Here is a 12,160-nt window from a genome sequence, read left to right as displayed (position 1 = left end):
GTTGCTCCAACAATGGATTGATCGACCAGATTTCCTCCAAATTATGCTGTTTACTGCCGAGGCCTCATTTGATCTTGACGGTATTTTGAACATAGAGATAGCCATGTGCGGGATGAGAAAAACCATCACGCTGTTGTAGAGTCACAATGCCAACTACGTTTTGCTGTCAATATCTGGACCGGGATTGTAGGCGATAATATCATTGGACGGTATCTTCTACGTGGTCATCTGAATGGCCACCTGTACTTGAGGTTCGTGCATAGAGTTCTAGGTGAGTTGTTGGAGAACGTACCCTTGGCTGTTCGTGAGAGAGAGGATGTGGATACAACACGACGGTGCTCAGGCTCGCTTCAGTGTGGATGTCTGCAACTGTCAATGCTGTATTTCCTGGTTGCTGGATTGGATGGCGAGGTTCTAGTCCATGGCCTGCGACGTCACCTCGCCTGAATCCCCTTGATTATTTAATATGGAGACTATCTGAAGTCACTTGTGTATGAGACCCAGGACGATATGGAGACGGAATTAGTTGGCAGAATTGTAGCTCTCTGTGACTTAATTCGAAACATACCAGTGATATTGGAAGGGTGCATCAGAATCTTATTTGGCGATGTCGTACTAGCATTGAGGTATATGTCCGTCAGTTTCAGCGCACATCGTAAGATACAGTACAAATGAGACGTTCATTGTGTCAAAGATGCTATTTGCAGCTACCTGTAACGAATGTAAATACACAGTAATGTGACTTTATTCCAATTAACTCCTGGCATCTCCGACCCCTGGTTCCCTATCTCAAACTGTCCAGTGGAGCATCCTCTACGACCTGTTAAATTTTTGCACGCTCTTTTGGAAGAACACTGTACAAGAGTGGTAATAGACCGACCACTCATGCGGTATGCAAAAGATTTACAGAGGCGGCGCCCAGGAGATTGGCGACACGATAAGTCAACAAACAACCGGTTTTCTGGAGACAACGGCTGTGGTGCTCCCCGGCCGGCCCATTGAAGAACGCCCGGAGCCACGTGCCGAAGCGGTTCACAGGCAGCTAAGCCTACGTGCAATGGAGTGGCGCGTGCAAGAGTAGCGAGACGCACGCCAACCCCTTTCACGACGTCACCACGTGAGCGAGTGGGGAGTACCGACAAGGCAGGTCTCTAATGTAGGCCTGTTCCTCCACCAAAGGCCCACTGTAGGAGCAATCGCTAGACTGAAAAGAGACAAGGCATTACATCCTCACACGGAGAGTGTAGGCAAATGATCAATCGGTCAGGCTGTGACTGTTACACAGATCTGTGCTAGGAATAGAATTCCTACGGTATCCGATTTTCTCCTTGGGAGAACAACGCCTTACTAACGGTCATAACGATGTTCTTTTTGATCACCGCTATCAACACATACACTCCTGGAAATTGAAATAAGAACACCGTGAATTCATTGTCCCAGGAAGGGGAAACTTTATTGACACATTCCTGGGGTCAGATACATCACATGATCACACTGACAGAACCACAGGCACATAGACACAGGCAACAGAGCCTGCACAATGTCGGCACTAGTACAGTGTATATCCACCTTTCGCAGCAATGCAGGCTGCTATTCTCCCATGGAGACGATCGTAGAGATGCTGGATGTAGTCCTGTGGAACGGCTTGCCATGCCATTTCCACCTGGCGCCTCAGTTGGACCAGCGTTCGTGCTGGACGTGCAGACCGCGTGAGACGACGCTTCATCCAGTCCCAAACATGCTCAATGGGGGACAGATCCGGAGATCTTGCTGGCCAGGGTAGTTGACTTACACCTTCTAGAGCACGTTGGGTGGCATGGGATACATGCGGACGTGCATTATCCTGTTGGAACAGCAAGTTCCCTTGCCGGTCTAGGAATGGTAGAACGATGGGTTCGATGACGGTTTGGATGTACCGTGCACTATTCAGTGTCCCCTCGACGATCACCAGTGGTGTACGGCCAGTGTAGGAGATCGCTCCCCACACCATGATGCCGGGTGTTGGCCCTGTGTGCCTCGGTCGTATGCAGTCCTGATTGTGGTGCTCACCTGCACGGCGCCAAACACGCATACGACAATCATTGGCACCAAGGCAGAAGCGACTCTCATCGCTGAAGACGACACGTCTCCATTTGTCCCTCCATTCACGCCTGTCGCGACACCACTGGAGGCGGGCTGCACGATGTTGGGGCGTGAGCGGAAGACGGCCTAACGGTGTGCGGGACCGTAGCCCAGCTTCATGGAGACGGTTGCGAATGGTCCTCGCCGATACCCCAGGAGCAACAGTGTCCCTAATTTGCTGGGAAGTGGCGGTGCGGTCCCCTACGGCACTGTGTAGGATCCTACGGTCTTGGCGTGCATCCGTGCGTCGCTGCGGTCCGGTCCCAGGTCGACGGGCACGTGCACCTTCCGCCGACCACTGGCGACAACATCGATGTACTGTGGAGACGTCACGCCCCACGTGTTGAGCAATTCGGCGGTACGTCCACCCGGCCTCCCGCATGCCCACTATACGCCCTCGCTCAAAGTCCGTCAACTGCACATACGGTTCACGTCCACGCTGTCGCGGCATGCTACCAGTGTTAAAGACTGCGATGGAGCTCCGTATGGCACGGCAAACTGGCTGACACTGACGGCGGCGGTGCACAAATGCTGCGCAGCTAGCGCCATTCGACGGCCAACACCGCGGTTCCTGGTGTGTCCGCTGTGCCGTGCGTGTGATCATTGCTTGTACAGCCCTCTCGCAGTGTCCGGAGCAAGTATGGTGGGTCTGACACACCGGTGTCAATGTGTTCTTTTTTCCATTTCCAGGAGTGTATATCAAACTGTACGATACGGTCCTGACACCTCAAGAACCATTCCAGCCGCTGACTGTGTATCTACTCGTACAAGAGACACTCCTTCTCACTGTCACCTGAGAGCTGAAAGCAGCACCAATCTCCCAGAAAAAACCAATTACTTCATGAAAACAGCAAGCCCTCTGTAGTACCATTGTCAAAGAGACCCTACGCTGAGTCTTCTGTGCTGCTTCACAAATAGTCGACCTCACTGAAAACTTCTTGGCAGATTAGAACTGTGTGCCGGACCGAGACTCGAACTCGGGACCTTTGCCTTTCGCCGGCCAGTGCTCTACCAACTGAGCTAGCACGACTCACGCCCCGTCCTCACAGCCACTGGCTGCAGGTACTGGCGGAATTAAACCTGTGAGGACGGGGCGTGAGTCGTGCTTGGGTGGCTCAGTTGGTAGAGCACTGGCTGGCGAAAGGCAAAGGCCCCGAGTTCGAGTATCGGTTCGGCATACAGTTTTAATCTACCATAAAGTTTCATATCAGCGCACACTCCGCTGTAGAGTGAAAATTTCATTCTAGTCGACCTAACTGCTTGCTGACATCATCTGCAGCACATGGTTCCATCAAGCCAACTCCAACGACGGAAGGATGGATGTGTGAAACAGCTTACAAATGTATCACACCATGTGGTACAACCACAAGTAATCCTGACTGTGGCCTTGAGTTCTCGAATCTTCCACCGCATCCAGGCGCAAATTTCTTCGACAGCTGAAAGTAAGTGAGATAAAAAAAAAAAAAAGTTGTGTGCTGTGTGAATGAGCGACGAAACCCTCGTGTATCGGTAACATTTATCTCCATTGCCTAGAGCACTGATGTGACAGCGATCGAAGAATGCTAGCTACGATACCAAGGCGTAGTTTGCCACTAAGACACCGACACCGACGACAGCGCCCTCTGGCAGGCGCTGTCCAGACCTACGAACTCCACTCCAGATTCACCCATTTGATCAAGATCAGACGGCCGGGACACTTCGCTTCAGCTTTGCACCTACATACTAACGTAAGTTATTTATGCCTCTGTAAATATTCATGCACCAGTAAACCACTTTTACTTTCTTGCAGTACCGACGTGTGTTACCTTTTCCTGCTCCTGCTCCTACCCACGCGCCGACTTCCAGGCGGGATACAAAATAGTCTGTATTAATTACGATGTAACCACGTTGTCTCTTGTGTAAATCTTGTTCGTAACCTCTAGCGTCTATTCTTTCCTTCTCACGTGCGAAACAGTGACAAATGATGTCCTCAAGTAATATTCACTATTTTTTGCTCTTTTCGGTAACCTATTCATCATTATTTGGCAACGGCCTTGCCGCAGTGGATACACCGGTTCCCGTCAGATCACCGAAGTTAAGCGCTGTCGGGCGTGGCCGGCACTTAGATGGGTGACCATACGGGCCGCCATGAGCTGTTGCCATTTTTCAGGGTGCACTCAGCCTCGTGATGCCAACTGAGAAGCTACTCGACCGAGTAGTAGCAACTCCGGTCAAAGAAAACCATCATAACGACCGGGAGAGCGGTGTGCTGACCACACGCCCATCCTATCCGCATCCTCATCTGAGGATGACACGGCGGTCGGATGGTCCCGATGGGCCACTTGTGGCCTGAAGACGGAGTGCTAGTCATCATTATTTCATTGAAAAATATTTGTATGTGTGCGAATGTGGCGTGAATAGAGTTACAATAGTGCCTTTGTGCAAAGTGTTTAGTATGAAACGATCTTCAGTCAAGGATAAATTTTATACTGATTTGCATTTCTCAGGGAGTTCATTATCAAATGGGTTCAGTATTTTAGTAAACGTAAAATGTACGATTGTACTGGAATAATTAGAACGCTGACCTCAGTAAATGAGTGAATGCTGCCTTTTTGGACACTTTTGTGTCCCAATGTCAATTCTGACTGTTAACAAAAAAAAAAAGGAAAAAGGTTTGGTAGGAGTACTTACTGTGACCGGAATTACCATGGATTCCTACATATCCTTAAGACCACTTGTTTAGAGAATAATGTGAAGCTGATAACTGGAATGATATTTTTGCGTATGCATCTGTGTTGGGTGATACTTAGATATTAGTAGAATCAGATGATTGGCAAAGCATTCCCTACATTTTCCCCTTTTTGGTTAAAATGAACAAGAATGGTATTATGCAATTCAATTTTTCCCTTTCCCATATTAAACTATTGTGCTCTAGATACGACACTTTCTAAGCGAAAAAATTTCTGCCGGAGGCAAACAGTGAATGGTGACGACCCTTTTGGCACGACATCTTCCATCCATTTTTAATTACATAGTCCCTGCAGAGGCACTGCAGCCATCTCAGCAATGTAGCGAGCCACCAGGTCAAGTAATTGTAGGTAAGACAGGGAATGACACATATTGTTTGCTGCTAGTAATAATAGTTTTGTCACTAGATTTTATTCTGTATTCTGTGGGACTGAGGACAGCAGGGAGACATGACCAGGGAGACGGATGTCAAAGAAACAGCTGCAGGAAATTCCAGGAAAGCATCCGGGCTTCAACAAAAGCGCGACCGCTTTGCCTGTAAGTCATCTAAGTTCACCCACGTGGTCTGATCTTCAGCAGGGCAATGGCCAGTGGCCTGTATTCCAGAGGCTTATTGTCCACCTCGGGCGTGTGACCAACAGACGGGAGCCGAGCTTCATGAGTTGCTGTGGGAAGGAGCGCATTGTCCGCCGCAGGCGTGGATGCACGCGCATTTCTCTGGCGCCAAGTGTAGAGGGCGAAAGCATAGATTTTGGCTCGTCGGAGAAATACTTCTATGCCGTGTCTAGGCGGCCGTTCTGGCGCTGTGTTATAAATACACCATTGGTGCAACTCGCGTGTCGAGCTTGACCACTGAAGGCGACAATTTTCGGCGACTTCAAGTGGATTTGGTGTTGCGGAGGGATGAAATGAGATTTTAATGCCGTTCGGTGGATGTCCACCGAGAGAACGGTCTGGGCAGTTCGGCCGAGGTACTCCGTGCACCCGACAAATTGGAGGAGAGCCGCCCCAGAGGACAGTCTTGGTTTTTTTTTTTTTTTCGGGATACCATCCGTGATTCTCTAGACATCTCATCGCGAGGTTACGACGGACGCGGCCTTTGCAGTTGAGTACATCTCCACATCACCCCTTGGGCAGTTCAGTTTTGAGCAAATAGGTAGGCCAGACCTATTAGCAATCTTTATCTTAGGACTTACTCTTCACTGCAGCCAGTCTATCTGACCTGCACCTATGCGTTTCAACCCACCTAGGTCGTTCAGCAAGAGATTCACAATCTCTGTCAGTACCTCACGTATAGTAGGGAAGCATTTTTACCAAAACTAGACGTGATTGTCTTGTTGGGATAGCCGCGATCGTTCTTTGAATCGCTATTTTTTATTTTCGATAACCGGTTTCAGGCTAGCTGCCCATCTTCAGATCATATACTGCAGTTACAGAGTAACCTGCCAGTACAGAACTATTGGTTCACTGTTATGTAGCGGACCAACAGTTCTGTACTGACATGTTACTCTGTAAGTGCAATATATGTTCTGAAGATGGGCAGCTAGCCTGAAACAGGTTATCGAAAATAAAAAATAGCGATCAAAGACTGAAATGCCATATTTTCATTCAGGAAGCATTGTTGCTATTATCTTGAGGAAGACATCGTTTTAGCTTGACCCCCTTCCGATTTTAATAACTTTGCCAAATATCAACATCATCTCTCACCGTGTATTTTGTTTCGTGGATTTTTTATCTATATGCTAATTCTGGGAATGCGTGTGTTGGATTTGTAACGAGGTAAGTCTGGAAAGAGCGATATTTCATTCAAATACGCTATTCACCCTAAGCATTTCAATTACAGTAGATTTTTGTGAGCGGAGGTTACGTAATAAGAGTTGGAAACCTTACAAATAGGTGTTGTATCTCCGACAGGACCCGCTTGTACTGCTGTCCATACACCTCACATTCGGCAGAGAATCCAGCCCAGATCTCTTCAATCAATGTTTTTCTCTCTTTACAGTGTTTATCCAAAAGAACGTCATCTTTCCTGTTTGAATTCTCGAAGCATCTCCGTAATACACTGACGGAAAAATGTAGAGTAATGAAATTTCGGTAGTAAATTTGTCGTTATCTAGACAAATTAACAATGCAAGATCACAGGTTCATATACAGGGTGTTTCAAAAATGACCGGTATATTTGAAACGGCAATAAAAACTAAACGAGCAGCGATAAAAATACACCGTTTGTTGCAATATGCTTGGGACAACAGTACATTTTCAGGCGGACAAACTTTCGAAATTACAGTAGTTACAATTTTCAACAACAGTTGGCGCTGCAAGTGATGTGAAAGATATAGAAGACAACGCAGTCTGTGGGTGCGCCATTCTGTGCGTCGTCTTTCTGCTGTAAGCGTGTGCTGTTCACAACATGCAAGTGTGCTGTAGACAACATGGTTTATTCCTTAGAACAGAGGATTTTTCTGGTGTTGGAATTCCACCGCCTAGAACACAGTGTTGTTGCAACAAGACGAAGTTTTCAACGGAGGTTTAATGTAACCAAAGGACCGAAAAGCAATACAATAAAAGATCTGCTTGAAAAATTTCAACGGACTGGGAACGTGACGGATGAACGTTCTGGAAAGGTAGGGCGACCGCGTACGACAACCACAGAGGGCAACGCGCAGCTAGTGCAGCAGGTGATCCAACAGCGGCCTCGGGTTTCTGTTCGCCGTGTTGCAGCTGCGGTCCAAATGACGCCAACGTCCACGTATCGTCTCATGCGCCAGAGTTTACACCTCTATCCATACAAAATTCAAACGCGGCAGCCCCTCAGCGCCACTACCATTGCTGCACGAGAGACATTCGCTAACGATATAGTGCACAGGATTGATGACGGCGATATGCATGTGGGCAGCATTTGGTTTACTGACGAAGCTTATTTTTACCTGGACGGCTTCGTCAATAAACAGAACTGGCGCATATGGGGAACCGAAAAGCCCCATGTTGCAGTCCCACCGTCCCTGCATCCTCAAAAAGTACTGGTCTGGGCCGCCATTTCTTCCAAAGGAATCATTGGCCCATTTTTCAGATCAGAAACGATTATTGCATCACGCTATCTGGACATTTTTCGTGAATTTGTGGCGGTACAAACTGCCTTAGACGACACTGCGAACACCTCGTGGTTTATGCAAGATGGTGCCCGGCCACATCGCACGGCCGACGTCTTTAATTTCCTGAATGAATATTTCGATGATCGTGTGATTGCTTTGGGCTATCCGAAACATACAAGAGGCGGCGTGGATTGGCCTCCCTATTCGCCAGACATGATCCCCTGTCACTTCTTTCTGTGGGGACACGTGAAAGACCAGGTGTACCGCCAGAATCCAGAAACAATTGAACGGCTGAAGCAGTACATCTCATCTGCATGTGAAGCCATTCCGCCAGACACGTTGTCAAAGGTTTCGGGTAATTTCATTCAGAGACTACGCCATATCATTGCTACGCATGGTGGATATGTGGAAAATATCGTACTATAGAGTTTCCCAGCGCCATCTGTTGTTGAAAATTGTAACTACTGTAATTTCGAAAGTTTGTCTGCCTGAAAATGTACTGTTGTCCCAAGCATATTGCAACAAACGGTGTATTTCTATCGCTGCTCGTTTAGTTTTTATTGCCGTTTCAAATATACCGGTCATTTTTGAAACACCCTGTAAGTGCGAGATTGTTTATGGACGACGCTAGAGTTTTCGTCCGATGATGTCCCATATGTGCCCACATGTCGACACTCAGCGGAGCAGGTTGGGTTGCAACAGCGGTATCTAGGCGAGCGTTATTCTGTTGCGACACATCAGGTCAGTCACCAGAGTGACGTCATGACGTGTGGGATAAAGTGCTCCAGCTGTCATACAGAATCAAATCATTGCCCAGAACATAACTCCAAGTGTAGGTACAGTGTGTCCAGCACGCAGACAGGTTGGTTGCTGGCTCTTATCTGACCTCCTTGTAACCAGCACGCGGCCATCACTGGCACCGATGCAGAACCAGCTTTCATCTGAAAACATAAATGACACCCACCCTGCCCTCCAATGAGCTCTCGCTTGACATCATGCAAATGGCGGTGGTTTGGGGGCAGCGGATTGCACGCTACAGAACGTCTGGCTCAGAGCTGCCCTTGAAGTAACCGATTTGTAGCAGTTCTTTGTGCCATTGTGGAGCTAACTGCTGCTCATATTGCTTTTGCCGAACACTATAGTCCTCCCACTCGGCAGTGCCAGGCGGCAGTCCGAAGCGCCCGGGCTTCTTGCGACCGTACATTCGTGTGATCACCGCTGCTTGCAATCATATACAGTGGCTACACTGCCACGTCTTCCTGCAGTATCGCAGAAGGAACGTCGAGCTTCTTGTAACTCTATTGCACGACCTCTTTCAAACTCAGTGAGGTGCTAATAATCGCGCGTTTGTCGCCTTACAATCATTGTTGTTCTAACATCAGCTCATCACGTTCAATATCATATGTAACAAACTCTCACGACTGATACGGCGTGCATTTAAAGCAAACCTGATTTGCGTCCTTATAGCTTCTAAAGCTGGTGCGAAATTTGAATAGACATCATCTTTCAGATGTAGAAACTCGCCTACCGACTTTAGTTACGTCGCACAACTCTTCCTCGGTGATTTACGTGCTGATCGAATCTACCGGTAACAAATCCAGCGCCTCTCCCGTAAATTGCTTCAATGTCCCCCTTGAACCCGACCTAATGCGGTCCCATACACTCGAGCAGTACTCAAGAATGGGTCGCACCAGTGTTCTATTCGCTTTCACTTCCGCTTGCTTAGAATTCTCCCCAAAAACCGGTTGACCATTCGGCTTCCCTGCTACCGACTCATGACGAAGAAATCTTCTGAATGGATGTACGTGATGTATATGTACAGGAAAACGTCGTCAAACACAGTTTGAGAAAAGTTGAATGTCATTTAGGTTGATACCCCATCAGCGTCCTGGGCATCTCCAGACACATCTTCGCTAGTCATTAAGGTTCAGTTCGAAGCGGGACCCATCAATGAAGACAATTCCACTCCAGTCACTGAGAATGAAAGCGGGAGAGTGTCTGGAGCCTGCTCGAACACCAGTAGGATACCAACCTCACTGTTGCCCGCTATACGATCTGACAACCAGGACTGATGGTTCGTCCCATTCGGGTAATTCTTTCGTAGTCCGTCTATTTTTTATTAGAATGTATTTCTCAATGACTGGACAGTAATAAGTCCCGCTTCGAAATGACCCCGATCACCAGCGAACAACTGTCAGAATATGTCCAGGACATTTTTTGTTGAATCATCAGACTGGTTTGACGCGGTCCGCCACGAATTCCTCCTCTGGCACCGCCTTCATCTCAGAGTAGCACTTGCAACCAGTATCCCCAGTTATCTGTTGGATGTATTCCATTCTCTGTCTTCCTGTATAGTCTTCGCCCACAACAGCTTCCTCTGGTACCATGGATACACAGCATAGCTGTTGGATACCAACTTGAATGACATCCAAGTTTTCTGAATTGGTTGTAATCATTTGTTTGTCTGTATCTGACCCACTAGGGTAGTCTAGAGCCCCAAGGCGCTGCTTCCTGGACTGCGGTAGGCGCACTGGCCCGGATCGCGTCCGCATGGCGGATTAAAGACGAGGGCCGATATGCCGGCCAGGCTGGATGTGGTTTTTAGGCGGTTTTCTACATCCTACTAGGTGAATACCTGGCTGGTCCCCGCGTTCTGCCTCGGTTACACGACTCGCAGACATGGTTTACACTAGACATGGACAGCTGGGGTACACTAATTCTGTCCTGAGGAGTTCTAGGTGGCATGTGGCCACCATCCGCAACTAACACTGCCAAATCAATAGTAACCCGGTCGAACCCACGTTGCGGCGGGACGAAGGCCGCAAGATAAAAAGAAATTTGTTTGTCTGTACCTCTATTCGGATAATTTCATCGTGGCGCGTCGTTTGTTTTATTTTTTATTTTTTATTTTTTTGTCTCTAGAGTCTTTCTATAACGACCTTGACGATGACTGTGTTAAGACAAGTAGAGTCATACGACTTTGTGATTTGATGTAATGCGACTGTATTTGGCTGTGAGTGACGTAACACTAAAATAGACCAGGTTGGTATCCACTGTGAATGGAGTGGAGCCGGCGGGGTGGTGTCGCGGCGCGCCTCGCCCGCTATCAGTACCCGCCGCCGCCACCGCCGCCCACACAGTGGCGTCCCGCAGTGCCGCCGCCGCCGCCCACGTCGCTGTCCGGGATTTATGGCGCCATCGATCGCCGGGGCGGCGCTGCTGGGCGCGTCACGGCGTCACGCGGACGGCTCGCATCGGACTCCGGTCGCGTCAGCCGCGGCCATTCAAGCTGCGGATGCGTCAGTGATACTGCCCACCGAGCTGTACGTCAGATCCCCGCCACGCACGTCAAACTGAGCCGTTCAGGCACACATTACTGGGCTGCTCTGAGCTGTAACCTAGCGATACAGATGGACGCGTGAGATTGTTCTGTTCACATACAGGATGACTGAGCCGCCCCTACGACGACTTTTTATGCAACCTGCCATGTCACATCTGGCGAGATTTTCGTATTCTCTAGCTCGTTACGCACAAACTACTAGTTCTACAGAGAAAATGAACAGGACGTTATTGTAGGAATTTTAAACTTGTTAAATTTTGCCCTGGGATACGTTTTTACTGGAGGTCAAGGTTTTCGAGTCATTTAAGGAAAACGTAGAAAAGTGTCCTTCAAACACACCTCCATCCCAACAATCATCGCTACCCAGTCATGATTTCTAGTATGTTCTTCGTGGCACTGCCTCCTACGCCTGCACAAAAATTTCCGACTACGTGAACTCTTCACAATGTTACACCTTTCCTGGTCTCTATTGATTGGGCTATTACGCCACCAGGGCACCAGCATTCTCTGCTATTTCGTTAACATTATTAATTTAAACGTGCCCGTCAGGTTAGTGGAAGAAAAACTACCTTTCTGAACGTTACTCTGAGACTTGATAATTCAATCCAAACTTAACGTTTAAGCACAGTAGTTTCGTAGTCTTAAGATCTGACGAATGCAACGATGAAAGTATTGTGTGATGTCAAAATTCGCAAAATTGGCAGACAAAATTTACATAAACATCAGTTTTACAACTTTTAAGGCCTCGACTAGGCTGGTGGCCTAAAAAGTCCAGACAACGAAAACCAAAAAAAGTTCGAATGTGGAATGTAATTCGTGCAGTCGCAAATTTTTGTACAGTGTTTGGTGGGAGTGCCATGAACAACATACTGGATATGAT

General features: G+C 48.1%; 1 pseudogene; it reads left to right on the top strand.

The window, feature by feature from the left end:
• The first annotated feature begins 4,144 nt into the window (after window positions 1-4,144).
• LOC124557459 lies at window positions 4,145-4,262 on the top strand (annotated as a pseudogene).
• Window positions 4,263-12,160: the final 7,898 nt, after the last annotated feature.

Source organism: Schistocerca americana, chromosome 1 (assembly GCF_021461395.2).
Source record: "Schistocerca americana isolate TAMUIC-IGC-003095 chromosome 1, iqSchAmer2.1, whole genome shotgun sequence".
In the NCBI taxonomy this organism is placed as follows: domain Eukaryota; kingdom Metazoa; phylum Arthropoda; class Insecta; order Orthoptera; family Acrididae; genus Schistocerca; species Schistocerca americana.
Note: the sequence above shows the minus strand (reverse complement) of the source record. Positions and strands in the feature narration are given on the sequence as shown.